Below are 5,699 nucleotides of genomic sequence, written 5' to 3'. Positions count from 1 at the left end.
GAACTTAGAATAAAGTAACAGAGAAGACTGAGCACTATTTAGTGAGGGACACTCACCCTTAGGACCAAAATGTGACTGATTAAGGACAAATAAAGTGAATTTAGCACCTTAATCAAAGAAGACTTAACCAGTGTATGATAGGTGCTATCAACTAGAAAATCCAGTGGAATTGAAGCACTGCGGGTGAGGGGCACTAACCAAAGAATCCAGAACACCCTCAGCAATGATGGGTGAGGGGAGACTTAGGACAGGACCCTGAGAAGCATGAAAACCATTAAGTGAGTGTTTGTTTACCACAGAAGTGAGAAGAAACAGACTTCTTTTGGAAGAAGTGTGCTCATCAAGATAACTCACAGCCTTTGGAAGCTTATCTAGGGAGCCCCTCAGGCCATGGTCTCAGTAGTTTAGATGTGGTTTGACAATGCAGCATTTTCAAAGTTCTGGAGACATCACCCACGTTGACAGGAAATTGTCCATGGACACATATCACACTGCAATTTACACGGTGAAATTTGCCTCACTCAACTTTCCTACAAGGTTTACTCTTTTGTCAAAAGGGAGCAACTGGTGACATATCAGAGAAGATTCTGAAATTTTTTAAATATATTTTCTTCCATTCTTCAGAAAAATGTCAGAAATTCTGTCTGAACTACATCACCCATAATACCTCAGTTCCTTGATAAAAGGTGAGGAAATTGTCAATGATGAATAGTAGAATGAGGTCACCAGTGCTGTGGACATTGACATCCTTAAAAATTGTCTTGGGTTTTCAGGCATTGGAGAGGAGCCTGTCTACACAGCAGCACGAAGGACCTGTTGAGGTTTTTGGAACAGGAAGTATCCACCTTTCTCTAAAATTTCACAGAAGTGTTGGCCTTGACACACAGAAAACATCTGAAATGGTGCATTAGAAGGAATGGGACACTCCCAGATATGTCACTCAAAGAAACAAGTTGCTGAGGGCTCAATGGAGACAGAACACTATTGCTGTAACTCTAACCTCCAATAATACCCACAGGGGATTGAGCACTGGTGGGAAAGTGGTGTTTACCCACATGACTCAGAGGATCAGACTAATTGTGTGGGAATGGAGATTAAGTACAGGACACAGATAATAATTGGTAATGTTGGGAGAGGGTCACTCACTAACAGGATTCAAAAGATCATGAGTAATGGTGGAGCAGGTGAAATTTAGATAGAAACCAGGAAAGACTGAGCAATGTTAGGCTCACTATGATCACAAACAGGAGCCAGAGAAGGTTGAGTTAAGTTTGGCTATGGGAACTTAGCACATGTCAGAGAGGTGACTGAGCACTGCTAAGTAGGTGCTCACCATAAGGTCCCAGAATATACTGGGCACCACTGGATGGGGGTGCTCATGGAGAGGACACAGAGGAGACAGTGTACTTGAGGGTAAGGGGCTCTCCAACACAATATTCAGAAAAAAATTAATATCTGTGTGAAAGGTGTTTTCAACACAAGATTCAGATGACACTGAGCAATGGTTTGTTAAGGGAGATTAAGGACAATACCCAGAGAAGACTGAGCAATGTCAGGTGAGGGGCACTCAGTCACACGAGGGGCAAGGATTACCTTGGGGAACCTAAAACAGGACACAGAGAAGACTAAGCACTCTAAGGTGATGGATCTTCCACAAAATCACCCAGATAAAATGAGAAAGAAATGGTTAGGCAAATGAGAAAAAAGAAAATGAGGAGACTAAGCACTACTCGGTGAAGGGTGCTCACCCACAGGTCACAAAGAAGACTAAGGAACACAGGTAATGTGAAAATTGCAATTTAAGCACAGAAGGCTGAGAGAGGGGCTATCACAAAGAGGACCCATTGTAATCAGAGCACTAATGGGTGATGGTCACTCACACATAGGAATCAGAGTACCCTAAGCAATGTTGGATGTGCTGAGATTTTGGCAGAACCCAGAGAAATCTGTGCAATGTTCAACTACATTTGATCTTAGTCAGAAACCAGATGAGACAACAATAAGATTGGTTATGTGAACTTAGCACATGGCACAGAGGAGACTGAGCACTGCTAGGTGAGGGGCATTCACCCAGAGGTCCCAGAATATGCTGAGCACTGCTGAATGAGGGAAGACCACCCAGAGGAAACAGAGGATGCAGAGTACTGGAAGTTAAGGGGCACTCCAAAATAATATTCAGAAAAAACAGCACGTATATGTGAGTGTGGTGCTCACCATAGGATTCAGATGACCCTGAGCACTGGTGTGTAAAGAGACATTAAGGACAGGGCCTAGAGAATGCTGAGCACAGTAAGGTGTGGAGTGCTCACAAACAGGGCCCAGAAGAGTTTGAGAAGGATTGCATTGGAGAATCTGAAACATGACAGAGAGAAGAGTGAGCACTGTAAAGTGAGGTGTGCTCACCAATAGGACCCAGAAATGAAGGAGCATGGAATGGTTAGGGAACTCAGACAAAAAAATGGAGGAGACTGAGCACTGTTAGATGAGGGGGGCTCACCCACAGCCCAAAGGAAACTTAGTAAATGCAGGTTAGGCAAATGTAGCAGCTTAAACAAAGAAAGCTGAGCCATGCTGAAGATATGTTGAATAATAGCCTTTTTAACAAGAATATTAGAATCAGAGCATGAATCAGTGAGAGGTGCTGAGAGTATTATGCACAATAGTGGATGAGGGGTAATTTAGGGCAGTACTAAGAGAGGATATAGTAAATATAGATGTGGGGTGCTTGACTATAGGATCCAGAGGAGGTGGAGGTGTTTTGGACTAGGAGACCTCACCTATAGGTCTCAGAGTTTTTAGAACAGTTTTGAGAGTATCCCCCAGTACAGATCAGTATCTCTGATCTGAGGTATGGTGATAATGATCCTATTTCAAAGGTCTGTAGAGTCCCCCATGATGATGGGATGTTGTTCTTGGTCATATTTTACACTCCCTTTAATGTGTGCATTGTGCCTGAGAGATTTACTAGGAGGTTTTCTGTTCTGTCAAAAGTTGATAGGTAGTGACACATCAGAGATGATCCTGAAACTACTGAAATATATGCTTTCCATTCACTACTCAGAGGGATATTAGAAGTCCTGAACTTGTTATATCACTCATAAGTGCTCAGCCCCTGGAGCAAATTTATGGAGCTGGTGGACTCTGAGTCATGGAACAAGCTCCTCAGTGTTGCTGGAATTAACATCCATGACAATTGTCTTGTGTTTTCAAGCTTTGGCCAGGAGTCTGTCTGCATGGAGGCACAAAAGGTCTATAGAGGTTGCAAAGAGGAAGTATCCACAATGCTCAACGGTTCCACAGTTACATTTGCTTGCATAAACAAGTAAGGCCAGAGATGGTATACTGACATTAGACAAAAAGGGCTCACCCAGAGATTTTACTAAGGGACCCAGGTTGCCTAGGGCTCATTGGAGAATAGACACAGGTAGGTGAAGTTTGTATATCCACAATACCCACAGTGGACTGAGCACTGTTGGGAATGGGGAACTCGCCCACAGGACACAGCTGACACTGAGCAATGATGTATGAATATTAATTAAGGACAGAATCCAGAGAAGACTGAGCACTGTCAGGAGAGGTGTGCTCAACCACAGGATTCAGAAGAATCTGAACAATGATTGCCTTGGAAAACCTGGAACAGGACAGAGTGAATACTGAACACACTTAGGTGAGGGTTGCTCTCCCAAAAGATTCAATAGTCAACGAGCAGTGAATGGCAATAAAAGCAGAGGAAAAAAATACCAGAATTAGGATTATTAGGTGATTTGTGCTCACCCACAGGGTTGAGAAGAGAGTAAGGAAGGACAGATTAGTTGCAATTAGTGACTAAAACAAACAAGACTGAGCATGGTAGAAGAGGGCACTCTACCAGAGTAATCAGAAAACCTTTAACAATGGTGGTTGAGAAGAGTTTTAGGGAAAAGCCCAGAGAAGACTGAGATAATTTAGATGAGGTGTCCTTGACTGTAGGATTCAGAGGAGGGAGATATTTTTAAGGAAAAAGTATCTCTCCTGTAGGAGTCAGAAATTTTGAATCCTTTTTGACAGTTTTCCTTAGTCCAATATCTCAGTATGCTGATGGATGATGGGAATATTGGTATTAAAAAGGTCTAAAAATGTCCTCCTTGATGATGGAATATTGTCCTTATTCACATTTCACACTCTCACTTGAAGGTGTTCATTGTGCCTCACCCAAATGTCTTAGGAAGATTTCTCTCTTGTCAAAAAAAAAAAAAAAAAGCATCCAATGATATATCAGAAAAGATCCTAAAACTAATTAACTATATGCTTTCCATCCAATGCTCAGAGAGATGGCTGTAATATGGGTCATGATATATCACTCATAAGAACTCAGCCACTTGAACAAATGTGTGGAAATGGTGGACTATGAGTGGTGGAACAATGTTCTTAATGTTGTGGGAATTGACATTCATTGAAATTGTCTTGAATTTTCAGGCATTGATGAGAAGCCTCTTTTTATGGCAGCAGCAAAGTCATATTGAGGTTGTTCCAAAGAGGAAGTATCTACATCTTTAAAGTTTCCACAGTTGTTTTGGCCTCTATATGCAGGTAAGTTCAAAGATGATGTACTGACTTTAGCAGAAAAGGGTTTCACTCAGAGAGTTTACTTGGGGAATTATATGCCTATGGCTCATTAAAGAGTGAGCACTGGTATATGGTATATGAAGGGTGTTCACTCACAATGCCCAGAGGGGACTGAGTACTGGTAGAAGAGGGGAACTCACCACAGGATTCAGAAGACTTGAGAAATGTTAGGGAGGGAGATTAAGGATAGGAACCAGAAGAGACTGACCACTGGTGGGATAGGGACACTCTCCCAGAGGACAGAGAAGACCATGACCAATGGTGTGTGAGAGGAGATTAAACACAGCACCCAGAGAAGACTAAGAAATTCTAGGGGAGGGCATGGAAGACTTAGTATTTCTGGCATGGAGACTGACTCACTGGATAGTTTATATCCTTAGTACTCACATGAATGTAGCACTCACTCTTCTCTAGTTGTCTATTTATTTGATATGACCTTGGTGCTGATCTGTGGTATCATGGAATTTTCCCTGCCTCCTCTGCCCCCAGTGTCCTCTTTCTATGTTGGTCTGGGAACAGTGTCCAACATTGTGTGGTGCCCTGCCCAGTCTCTCTCCTTGACTCCAATACAGTTTGTGATGTCATAATGGTCCAGGGGGAGGGGCAGAAACAAGGCATTGAGAGAGATTGTGGTGCCCTCAGAACTAGCTGTCCCACAGTGTAATCTTTCCTTTGACCTAATGACCTCTGCCTCCACTGACTGTTAGAGGTCTGAAGAGCCTGGCTCCAGTTCTATTTGTGACTATGCTGTCCCTAAGTTTAAAAATGTCTGATTTGATGCTGCTGTCTCAGGCATCAGAGCTGGGGCAAAAAGTGACTGTGGAGAGTTGGTAGCAAAGCCTCATTTTCCCATTAAGTGCCTGCTGGAACCAGGGAACTCTTTGCTTCATCTGGTACATAGGGACCTCTGGGAGGGTCTCTAATACATGTTTCCTCATACTCAGTCCAGGACCCCTCGGTCTCCCTTCTCCCCTCCCCTTCTCCAACACGTACCTGACAGAGGTGCACACCACTTAGTGCATGGCATTGTTGAAACTCCACACAAACATGCTGTACAGAGTCTTTTGACCCTAAGAGCCAGATTCCCACTGGAT

This window comes from Sciurus vulgaris (assembly GCF_902686455.1).
Source record: "Sciurus vulgaris genome assembly, contig: HiC_scaffold_345_arrow_ctg1, whole genome shotgun sequence".
Taxonomy (NCBI): domain Eukaryota; kingdom Metazoa; phylum Chordata; class Mammalia; order Rodentia; family Sciuridae; genus Sciurus; species Sciurus vulgaris.
This window is presented reverse-complemented; position numbering follows the sequence as displayed.